Raw genomic sequence first — 12,931 nt, 5'->3', positions numbered from 1 at the left:
GCACACGAGATAAGTAGTCACAGGCAAGCATAATGCCCTGAACAAGCTTAGCTCGTGACACTCGGCTATGCTAGTGTTGCAGTGGTTGGTCGAAGATTTCCCGGTTGATTGCTTGTTGTGATGGTGGAGGATGGGGGTTGGAGCTGGAGCTCTGCTTCTCGTGGTGCTCGGATCTGTGGCCTGGCAGCCGTGTATGATGGTTGTTGTGGTTTTGGAGTTGGCCGGAGATGGTGTTACAGATGAAGGCCGCCGGTGCTGCTCGTGTCAGCGGGTTGTCACGGTTGTGTTGCCGAGACTGGAGGAGGCAAATGGTGGTCGGGGTCTTGTTGCTGGAACCCAAGGTGGCCGGAGCAGAGGTTGGCCGCAACGGTAGGTTGGGATACCCGGCGTTGCACTAGAGGGCCTCGGCTGGAATTGGAGGTGGTGGCCGAGAAGCAAATTGGGAGGGGAGAACAGAGGCTAGCTAGGTTGGTTTGCTGGAGGAGGAAGAAAAGAAGATGAAATGGGAGAGTTAGGAGGAACCAAGAGAGTGAAGAAGAGAAAAGGAGCAAAGGATGTCGGGAGAGAGGTAGTGTTGGCGAGAAAGCTAGGATTTTTTTTAGGTCCTCCTCCTTTGGCTGTGTGTGCCCCCCTTATACAAAAAAAATTTTGAAAACCCTAAAAAAAGACTTCCTTTTTGATTTTATTTTTCTTTTTCTTTTCTTTTTCTGCTTTTACTATTATGGTAATAATGAAAATAGTAATAATAATAATAATAATTATTATAATAATAATATAAGGATCAATAAGGTAATAATAATAATAATAATAATACTACTACTAATAATAAATAATAATAAATAATTATAGTAAAAATAAAAATAATAGAGATACTATCAGTAAAATAATAATAATACTAATAATAATAATAATAATACTAATAGTAATAGTAAAAAATACTAAAAATAATGACAATAATAAAATAATAATAATAATAATAATAAAAGTGATAAAAAAAAATAAATATATCCAAAATAATAATAGTAAAGTAATACTAATAATACTACTGGTAATAAATAATAATAAATAAAAATAATTATAAGAAAGTAATAATGAAAATACTAATGATAATAATAATAATAATAATAATAATAATAATAATAATAATAATAATAATAATAAAAAAAATAAGGTAATAATAATAATAATGAAAGTAATAAGAGGGGACCCCGTGTTATATTTGGTTAGGGCAAAAATAGGGTGTCTACAAATACAATAAGTCAGGGCACCCTCAAACCAAATGCCCATATCTTAAGAAGGAAAATAGGAGATTCAAGAAGAAGCCTTTTAATGCCCTTAGGGAAGATAGTGTCTTAAAATCAAACTCTGACAAAGAAATGGGAAATATTTGCCTCATGACAATTGAGCACAAAGATAAGGTAAGCTCCTCCTTGAATAAAAAATTTCAAGATGAATTCCTTAATACTCTTAAATTTGGAACTTGGTTGAATATGCTCGTCTTGATAAATGAAACTTAGGCTTTTTCAAAATCTTTTAGCATTTTTTCAAAAAAAAATTTTTTTGCCTAAGGTTTCATCTAAATTAATGGATTAAGATTGTTTTTAGACGTGTGTTTCCCTTAAAATGTTTGATTATGTTTTATGCATACATTTTGCTATCTTTTGAAACTTGATGAAAAATGTTTGAATTATAATTCTTTGTGATGTTTTGTTATCAATAAATGGATATTTTTGAATGACTGAGCATGTTTGAAAGTCTCTTATGTTAAAATGCTCATTATGAAAACCTTGCTTAAATTTTGAGTATACATGCATTGGTATAGTGTGAGCATGTTTAAATTGAAAATCATGTCTTTTGATTCTAAATTATCAATATCTTATTGATCAGTTTGGAAATTTGGGTTTAATGAGGTCTAATCTTATGAAAAATGAGTTTGAATGAATATTTTGGTTGAATTCGTATTGAGCTTATTGAAAATTCTTATTGTTGATATTCATTTTGAAAATATTGAATATGTCTTTCTATCAACATTAAACTTGTAATTGAACTTAAATTAAATATCTTGTGAAGATTGACATTATTGAATATTTTGTTGATATGGAAAATATTTGACTAATGATCTCTTAAGCACATCGAATATTTTGTTATGGATTTTGAGCTTATTATGAATTTGAGCATAATGTTGAGATTATTGAAATTATGGAATATTGAATATCTTGTTACGAAATTCAGCATATTGAAATATCATTGTCAATGTTCTATGAATTTGACTTGTGAGACTTTTTTCCTCCCTCCTGAAAAACATTTTGATATTTACCAAGGGGAGCAAGCATATATGAAAAATATTTATGAAAATATGAGCATGATTGTGAAAGAATTTTTAAAAATCATGAATATATGCATTTTTCTAAAACTAGAACACTTTGGTTCAAACTTGAGTTTCAAATTGTGGATTACATTGAAAAATTTATACTCCCCATTTTTCTTTTTGATATTGACAAAGGAGGAGAAATTTTCAATCATGGAAAAATTTTTGGTTAAAAAATTAATTGAAATAATTTCTCTTTTATTTGACTTATGATTGACAACAATTGGTATCAATTTTTACTTATGACCGTGCATTAATTTGGTATTATCTATTGTTATATTTTCTTACCATGTTAAAAATTTTCATAAGGAGCATATTGGATTTTTTTATGATGAACATGTTGTATTGAAACTTTGTGCTTAAAAGTTAAAATCTTTAGTTTTACCCCTCTTATTTTTATTTTGATGATCTCAAAGGGGAAGAGATAAGAAAAATAGGACCTTCTATGTGAACTTAATTGATTTATATTTGTTCCTATTTTTGTGAATAATTTGTCATCATCAAAAAGAGGGAGATTGTTAGTCCAATGTTTTATTAACTTGTGTTTGATGATAATAAACTACTATGGACTAATGACTATGTGATTAAGTTATTTTTCTACATGATTAAAGTCATTAAAGTTGAATAATTGACAGAAGTTTTGAATAGTTAAAGTTTCATTTATTTTTATTGTTTTTGTCTCAATTGTATTGTACTTTAAATTCTAAATCTGTGAGGAAATATAAGACATAGCATAATTAAGCTTAAATCGACAAATTTGATACCAAAAGATGATTGAACCCAACCTTTGTGCTAGGGGAAATCAACTTGCCCTAGGGGCTCCCAATTGGCCTAGGGAGAGGCCAAAGGTGGTTGGCCTAGGCAGAGGCCAGAGGCGGAAGATCAATCCCTGAAGATGATTAACTAGTCTAGCAAGCCTTGCCTATAACTATTAGCTTTCCTTCTCTAGTGGCTAGTAAGCAGTTAGCTGGTCTAACTAGCTCCAACAGGTAGGCAATGACTAGTTTTTCCTCAAACTCTACATAAATGCCCTCCAAAGCCTTAAAAATGTTAGAGAACATACACATAGTGAATATCCAAGGGCTCTAGCCTTGAAAATCTCTTTTATTCTCTTTGTACTCTAAATTTCTCATCTTTAATAGAAACTCTTGAGTCTTACATTTGATTATTCTTTGAGAGTTTATTTTTTAAACTTTAATTGTAAATCTTCTTTGTGCACAGTTTATTTTTGTAAGCTCTGTTTGGTTTCCTTATCTTTGAAAAAAAAAAAAAAGGATTGTAAGTTGGTCACATTGTCTTTGTAAAACAAAGGGGTGCAATTGGTTCCTTGGTCTTTGTTAAAATAAGGATTTAATGGAACCTCAAGGTGTTTGCTCTTGAGAGGGTGGACATAAGGTGGTTGATGAACCATTATAAAAAAGAGTTTGCAATTTCTCTTCCCTTCTCTATTTAAATTACTTTAATATTGTGTGAATTGCTTGGTTTGGTTGAATTGTCTTAAATTTTATATCAAACTTTTAATTTTTATTAATCTCAATTCACCACCCTCTTGGGTTGTCACTTTGGCCAAAAACCTACTCCTTCAAATTTGGGCTCGCTAAAGGTTCACTACCCTAGTGAATTCAAGGAGGGTGGTGTTTGATTTTGAATGGCTTCTAGCTCAATTTGCTTTTGAGTTCATAAATTTCATAAATGCCCCAAGCACGATGTAGGTTTTCCTGCATTGCAAATTAGAAATAGTAGGCCAATTTGTAATTTTCGAAAGTGGGGGTAAGGTCAAATGATTTTTGGGCTCACCTTTTTAAGCAAGCCAATTGCATTTGTTTTTAATTTTAAATGAATTTAACCTCAAATCCAAATAGGGTTCAATTTTAATTTTCAAAAAGAGAAGGGGAAGAATTAGAAGAGGAGATGTTATGCCTTTTAATGAATGCATACAAACACGCAACACACACACACACACACACACACACACACACACACACACACACACTTGTGCATCAATGGCCACGCACACATGCATGCTTATACACATACCTATCATATACTCATGCACGTATAAAAATATACATATACAAACTCACACTCATACACATACTATACAAACTCAAACACATCTTCATGCATACCCATATTAATGCATAGTCATGAACATTTGCATGCCTACTTACATAATCACATGCACTTATGGTCATATACACATATATGTATCCATATATAAATGCATTGAACACTCTCATGCAAACTCACACTAGTGCAAAAATGAACACACATATGCACTACTACATTTGAATATGACGTGCATATATTCACACACATTCATCCATATGCATGGACTAACACATTTATGCAAATGTATGAACTAGCACATTTATGATTACTCTTCACAAACTCACACTATAGTCATTTATTCACATAAGCACACATGAATTTTTATGCACTCACTTACACTTAGTAGAGGAGAGAGAGAGAGAGAGAGAGAGAGAGAGAGAGAGAGAGAGAGAGAGAGAGAGAGAGAGAGAGAGAGAGAGAGATAGAAAGAGAGAATTATCCCCAGGCCATTGGTTCTTCTTCTATTTTTATCAAGAGATTAATGACAAAAAATAAAATAAATGAAGTTTAATTGAGGGTAATTATAGTAAGATAGGCATGAGATGGCATGGATGGAGGGTTATGCAACCATGGTTAGAGGTAGGAGCCAAGGTGAAAGGTGGTCTTGAGTAGAGGTATTATAAAGAGATAGGAGGCCTTAGTTTTATTTTTAGTTTTTTTTGGGGGGGGGGGGGGGGGTGGGGTGAGGAAGAGAAGGGGAAGATAAGTGCTACTAGGAAAAGGAAAATGTGGCAAAGGTAGGAAGTGCATGGGCAATTAGGCTATTGGAAATTATATTGTAAAGGCTACTAGAAAATAGTGGTTAATAATGATAACTCTCAAGGAGAAGGAAGAAGGATACGAAGGGCCCAAAACAACATCTTAATTGGAAGGAATCCACCGAAAGGATTTAAATGGAATTTCCTCAGGAAAGTTCAGCTCCTTGGACTATTTCACACATTCTAGACCCTGAACCACCAAAATGGCTAGAAAAAAAGGATGAAAATGCCTTAAAATTGAAAAAAAAAAAGGGTAGACAGAGGGAACAATCAAGGTTTGACTTGTCTTGTTTTTTGTCTAAGCTTAGCTTGGACAAAATTTAGTGTTGACAACGTGATGGGCATCAACATGAAACCTGAGTATCTTTCACGGATATTGTGACACGTGGATGACCACCCGAAGTCCACCATTGGATGTGAACTTTATTTGCGTGTACTATGAAATTCAAGAACAAACGATCACTTAATGGACTTTTACATTGGATGGACTTGAATAATGAAATAAAGGAATTAAGCTTTGGAGCATGGAATTGTAGACAACTTGAAGATCCATAAAATAATGGACCAAAATCACCCCTCCCCCCTTGAATTCGACCACTACATGGGGAGACTCACAATTGAAGCTTCTCTTGGAAGCTACCTTGGAAAGAAAATGACAACTTGCAAGTCAAGGAGTTTTGGTCTTTCAAGAAGCATTTATTTCATTTTAAGTTCCTAAACTTCACTATCATAATTATTCTAGTTCCTCGGAACTTATTTCTTATGACAAACTATTTACTAGGAACCTCATTATCTATATTTTAAATGTTTTATTCCCTTTTTTTTTTTGTATTTTATTTAACCTCCTTAGAAGCTATGTGCAATTCATGCGCATACGCAAGTAAGGCTATAAATATGCCATCACTTGTATTGTAAAAAAGGTCTTTGCATTATCAATTAAAAGAAAGCCTTTACTTGAGCTTGTGAAGCTTGTTCCTATCCTTGTGATTGAGTAGTGTGAGGCTACGTTTTGTCTCACCAGAGATTGGGTGGTGAGAGACCACAACAACATCACATCATCATCTACACTCCATGCCCCACTCCCTTTTCATAGCTCAGGGTCACAACCTTCCTCAAACTTCATTCTTGTCTCAAGATTCATAAGGATCAACAAGCTTGTTCATGGTGCGATTGAGTACTTGCGTCCCTTGGTGTTTGTCATTATGAATCTCTTGGTAAGCTTGTTTCGATTCCTTTTTTGTGACCATCTAAAAAAGCCCCTAAAAGTCCCTTGTAAGTCTTGAAACCCCATGCGAATCCTTGATTGAAAACCTTGTTCATTCTCTTTGAATCGTCCTAGATTTTCAACATGAACATGCTTGCTAGTACCGTGCTTAGGGATATTTGATTTGTATGCTAAGACTTGTGATTTAAGACTTCTAATATAACATATTTTAGAGTGAACTTAATTAATTGAATGGAATTATAAACTAAGGGCTTTTAAGCCAAATCATATACGTTTTCAAAATCTCAACAACTTGTGATCACTGGAGTATGTTTGTGATGTTCATGCTTAGTTAATTCAATTCTCCCTTTAGATTGTGATATTATGTGTGTGCTACAAAGAGGGTCAACCATAGGACTAGGGCTACTTAGAACCATTCTACACCATAGTGGTATCAGAGCGTAGTTTAGGTTCACATTTGATCCTACTTTGTGTGATCCAACACCATTCCAAAGGGCTACCCTAGTGTTGGCCGAATCCTTCCCCAACCCCTTGGATGGCTACTCGAGTCAGGAATTCTTACCAAGGTCATAGGACTGATGTTGAGAGATACACCTCAATAGATGAGCTTCAAGATCAATTCCATGACTTGAATTAAGAGCTAGTTGAGACCCGCCAATGACTAGTTAGGTTAGAAAACCAATTAGTCCATAACCCACCCCAAGACAATTTAGAGTCGCCCCTTGAACGAGGAAATGATGATGAAAAGCCTAAAGAGCCACCTATTCCTCCTAGAGAAAGACCTCATCTTCTTTCACAAAGGTGAGTGAATCTCCAAGATGAATTTTTTAGGAGACCCCCACATCATGAACTTTATGTCCAACATTGGGGTGATGAAGACTATGACGTTGATTGACTTTGAAGGTAGGATACATAGGGACCATCGTAATCATTACAAGGATGTGGTGAGGCAAGTGAAGATTGAGGCCCCCGTCTATAATGGATAGATGGAACCTAAAGTCTTCCAAGATTGGTTAACTAAGATGGATTCCTATTTTGATTGGTATAGGATGACTAACCCTCATCAAGTTAAGTTTGCAAAAATGAGGTTAATGGGGCAAGCCAAACTCCATTTGTTGAATGTCCAGAGGCAAAAGGTGAGGTTAGATCAGAGGCCCATTGAGCATTGGGACCTAATGAGGGATAGGTTGAGGGATAATTATGTACCCCTTAACTATAGAGAGTGCCTTATGGATCAGCTCTGCAGTTTGAGTTAGGGTAGCATGACCGTCTCAAAATATATGAGTCAATTCGATGAGTTGTCTATAAGATGTGGTGTCTATGAGACTGTTAGTCAGTGAATCTCCAGATTTCACATAGGATTAAAGCATGAACTAAGGAGAAAATTGTTTCCCCATCACATTGAGTCCCTTAAACAAGCCTATAATTTAGCTCATGCCTTTGAGTAAATGAATAAAGGGCCCATGGAAAAACAGTTTGGTACCTCTAATATTGAGTCGTGCTCTTAAAAGGTATAAAGTTATAACTAGTCCCAACTAGCACAAACAAGTCAAGTCACCTCCTAAGGGAGCAATCTTATTGTCTCGCAGCTTATGGACAAGGGAAAAGCACCCATGACTGGATCCTCTCACCAGAGTTTTGGCAATGCAGTGAGTTTCAGGTGCCATAAACAAGGACACTTGATAGGGAAGATGGTGAAGATGAGCCTAAGGAGGATCAAGTATATGTTCCTGAAGTTGTACCTAGTGAGGATGAGTTGTCAAGTGAACTAGATTAGAGTGCCTAGTTGAGTGTGATGAGACACATTATGATTAGGAGTACTAACATTGCACTTCTATTTTCCATACTTATATCAAGTAGTGGGAGTAAAAGTTTCAAGATGATCATAGATGGTGGTAGTTGTATGAATGTTGTGTCTAAATCCGTAGTTGATGAGTTGGTATTGAAAGTTGAACCACACCCACAACCATATAAGGTAGTTTGGGTTGATGCCACGACCATGCCCATGAGCCAAATATGCCTAGTCCCTATTAAGATTTGTGATTATAAGGACGAATTTGGTGTGATGCCCTTCCCATGGACATTGCTTATATTTTGTTACGATGACCTTGGTTGTATGATTTGAATGTCTCACATAATGGGCGTGCCAACACTTATTCCTTTGGGATGACCTAAGGATGTAGGATCCAAAGATAGGCCTTAAAAGTGGATACCATCATATTAGGATCAAATCGGGGGGTGAGTGGAAAACTGCCTTCAAGACAAAGGATGGGTTATATGAGTGGTTGGTCATGCCATTTGGGCTAACTAATGCATCGAGCACTTTCATCAGAGTCAAGACTCAGGTATTAAGGCCTTTCATTAGACATTTTCTTGTCGTCTACTTTGATGATATATTAATCTATAACCAGACTAGGAAAGAGCACCTTGTCCATTTAAGGAGAGTGTTTGAGGTTTTGAGGGAGCAGAAGTTGTATGCCAATTTAAAGAAGTGTACTTTTATGACTACACACGTCATCTTCCTTGATTTTGTTGTGTCTGAGCATGGCATTTCTGTTGACCCTTATAAGGTCAAATCCATTAGAGATTGGCCTACTCCCCAAAACATACATGATGTGAGGACTTTTCATAGGTTAGCCACATTCTACAGGAGGTTCATTAGGAACTTTAGCACCATCATGACCCCTATTACAAACTACCTCAAGAAAGGAGAATTTACATGGTCGAAATCTGTGACAAAAGCCTTTTTGGATATGAAAGATTTGATAGCTAAGGCACCATTGTTACACCTCCTAGATTTCTAGAAATTATTTGAGGTTGCATGTGATGCCTGAGGTGTAGGCATTGGACGAGTACTTAGTCAGGAGGGACACCCCATAGCCTTCTTTAATGAAAATTTGAATGAATGCAAAGCAGCGGTATTCTACCTATGATAGGGAATTTTATGTTGTAGTATAGTCACTGCGACACTGGAGACTGTACCTCCTTCCTCAAGAGTTTGTTTTGTACTCAGACCACCAAGCCCTTAGGTATTTACATACTCAGAAGAAGCCAATGCATAGATATATGAAATGGGTCAAGTATATATAGTAGTATACCTTTGTACTCAAACACCGAGCTGGTGTTAAAAACAAGGCTGCTGATTCTTTAAGCTGAGTCATAGCAACTATACAGACTCTTCAGGTGAAAGTTGTTGGCTTCGATAAAATTAAGTAATAGTACTCTCAGTGTAAATACTTCTGTGATATCTTTTCGGATTTGCTGTAGGAAGTTCTTATATCTCACCTAGACTTTGTGATTCATGGTGGATTTCTTTTTACAAGAGCTAGATTGTGTATCCCATCCATATCTCTACATGATCAACTAATTTGGGAATTACATTCTAGAGTTGTTGTGGGTCACTTCGGTAGAGATCAGACCATTGCTATAATTGAGGATATGTTCTACTAGCCTAATCTGAAGAGAGATGTTGGTAGGATTGTTTCATAATGCCGTACTTGTTAGACAATGAAGGGTTGGAAACAGTTGTCAGGATTGTATACTCCTTTGCCCGTGCCACACATCTCATGGTAGGATATCAGTATAGAATTTGTGTTAGGTCTCCCCAAAACTACCAGGGGAAATGATTCAGTGTTTGTTGTTGTGGACCAAAAATGTCACATTTTATTGCATGCAATAAAACACATGATGCCTACAGGATTGCCAATATGTTTTTAAGGGAAGTAGTGAGACTTCAAGGTCTTCCCAAAACCATTGTATGCGATAGGGATGTGAAGTTGGTGAGCTATGATGAGTCCCTAAAATACATGATTTTAGACCCTCATTTACCTTTTTTTTTTTATCCTCATTTTATTATGTATTCACCCAGAGTTATCATTGTTTAGAGTCATGCAAGGTTTGATTGTCTTTTCAGGAAAATAGGTTAAAACCATGGGTTAAGCATTACAAGAAACCAAGGAGGATTTGGAGGATTCAAAGCTTGAATTCAGAAGTTTAGCCAAGCTTTAGAAGCGTTAGATCATAAATAGACAATAAGATGATGCTCCACCATGTGGTGCGACCAGCAAACCACAGGGGCGATTAGTCTTCCACTGCAAACTCCAAGGTTTAGACTAAAATTAGAATGCTGCAAGGTTCAACGAAGTGCGCAACCAAGTGACACCCTAGAGTGATCACGTTGAGATACTGAGATAAAACTGAAATTTAGAAGTACCGAGAGTCTCAACGAAGTGTTCGATCAAGAGACCTTTAGGGCGACCATGTCGAGTTTATGAGATTTCTTAGGATCGAGATACTGCAAGTCTTGACCATCAGCTCAACCATCAAGACCCTGAGGCACGGAGAAGTTGAAGACATTGAAGATTTAAATCCCAAACTTCCCGCCAGATTCAACTAGGGTGCGCACAAGATTGACAGAGGACTGACTTGGTTGACAACGATGATCTTCTGCATGAGATTTGCTGCAAAGTTTCCTAATTTGTAAAACAAACCTTGTAAACCCTAAAGCCTATAAGTATTCGCTATGAAAACAAGATCTGGGTTCCTCTTTGCCTTCTCTTAGGTTAGTGATAGACCTAGGAAGTCATTGAGAGCCAAGTTAGAGTAAGAGTAGGAGTAGAGTAGTTTCGGTTCGTGTATGGAGTGTTCAACGGCCTGTGACGACCGACGACGTTTATACAACAACTGTGTATATTAGGATCTTCTTTTGTACTTTTAGCATTAGTGATAGACGTTTGGAATGATAGAGGGATGATCTTTTTACTCATGCTTTCATTTACTGCTTTCAATTCACTACTTTCCATTTACTTGCAGTGTGTTTGATGAAAGGTTGCAGATAAGGATAAGCACTGCTACGTATTAGTTGGAGGGAAATAGTCGTCTACGGAACCATGGAGGTGTTCATTATCGTTGAGACATGGTATACTCCGGTTTCTGACCGTACTCTGGACGGTTGGTGCACCCTTACTACCCTATGCCCTCGATCGCCCCTCTCCCGCTTTGGCCCGCTCGGGTTTGTACTTCTACGGAAGTTTGGATGAGCGTAGTTAGAAGCATGGTGTCTAGAGTCTGATTCGGATCACAGTATCTCTTTGTAGGAGTAGGGTAACTTAGAAATTTACTTGCTTTCCAGTAGTTTAGATTTATTTTCTTTTAGTTACATGCTTTCCAGTAGTTGTTAGACAATCACCATTGCAAAATATCATCTTTCACTTCTTTTTCATGACAAGGCTTTAGTAAACTAAATTGGAAGTAATTTATTAACTGTGCTTCAAGTCTCCATAGATTGATACCTGACTTACCCACTTTCTACTGAACTTGAGATAGTTAGGTGTTATAAATATTATTTTTGGTAGTTAAGGAACCAAGCCTTGGCGAGCCTACCAAATTTTGGCCCCATTGCTAGGGGCTTGGCTACGGTTATAAGCCAACTTCCCCTTTAGAGTATTATTGCCTTGTTCTTTTGATTTGCTGTTCTTTTGTTTTCACTTTCTTTGTTAATTTCTATTTTCTTTATTTTGTTTTTTGTTTTTGATGTCTGAATTTGTGTGCTTATACATGTGTATGTTTGGTCTGCGTTCTTTGGAACCCAAGATAATTCCCATAGATCTTGAGATTGAAAAATGCTATACATCCCTAAGGAAACCTACCACTAATCCGGAGAAGGTTGAGTTTTCTGAACTGAAAGCAATGGCCGAAGGTAACCCACCGGCTCCTACTGAACAGATCCCAGAACCCCATGCTCCCCACCTACCTGTGGTAGGAGAGAAACATCTTCGGCCCCTTAGGGACTACTTTGTACCTAATGTATACACCTCGACGTCTTGCATCCGGTTCCCAGATGTTCAGGCTGCTCAATTTGAGATAAAGACTTCAATCATCTCGATGCTGCCCAACTTTCATGGGAACTCTACTGAAAATCCTTATCAGCATATAGATGAGTTCTTGGAAATTTGTTCCACCATCCGTTTACCTAATTTCAGTGATGATGCTCTTTGTCTTAGGCTTTTCTTATTCTCTCTGAAGGATAAGGCCAAATATTGGTTGACGTCCTTAGAACCGAACTCGGTGGCCAACTGGGCCACCATGCAACATGAATTTTTCAAAAAGTACTTCCCAATTGGGAAAACTAACCAGCTTCGGAGAGCCCTCACAAGTTTCTCACAGATGGATGGGGAACTCTTTTTCGAGACTTAAGAGCGCTTTAAGGACCTGCTTTGTAAATACCCACATCACTAGGTCCCCAAGTGGCAATTAGTCCAAACTTTCTATGAAGAGTTGACTGAGAGAGATAGGTCCATGGTTGATGCGTCGTGTGGAGGTACTTTCCTCACTAAGCATGAGAATGAAGCCTGGATTCTCTTTGAAAATCTGGTTGAAAACTATCAGTAGCACATGGCTGCAACCCGTAGAATACCTAATCCATCAAACTCTAAACCAAAAGGAGTTTACAATTTGGCCACTAGCCAA

General features: G+C 36.9%; 1 non-coding gene across 1 annotated transcript; it reads right to left on the bottom strand.

The window, feature by feature from the left end:
• Positions 1-12,596: 12,596 nt before the first annotated feature.
• Positions 12,597-12,702, bottom strand: LOC131149982 (small nucleolar RNA R71). Its single transcript, XR_009135370.1, has one exon. It is a non-coding gene; the product is annotated as a small nucleolar RNA R71 (small nucleolar RNA).
• Positions 12,703-12,931: the final 229 nt, after the last annotated feature.

This window comes from Malania oleifera, chromosome 2 (genome assembly GCF_029873635.1).
Source record: "Malania oleifera isolate guangnan ecotype guangnan chromosome 2, ASM2987363v1, whole genome shotgun sequence".
In the NCBI taxonomy this organism is placed as follows: Eukaryota; Viridiplantae; Streptophyta; class Magnoliopsida; order Santalales; family Ximeniaceae; genus Malania; species Malania oleifera.
Note: the sequence above shows the minus strand (reverse complement) of the source record. Positions and strands in the feature narration are given on the sequence as shown.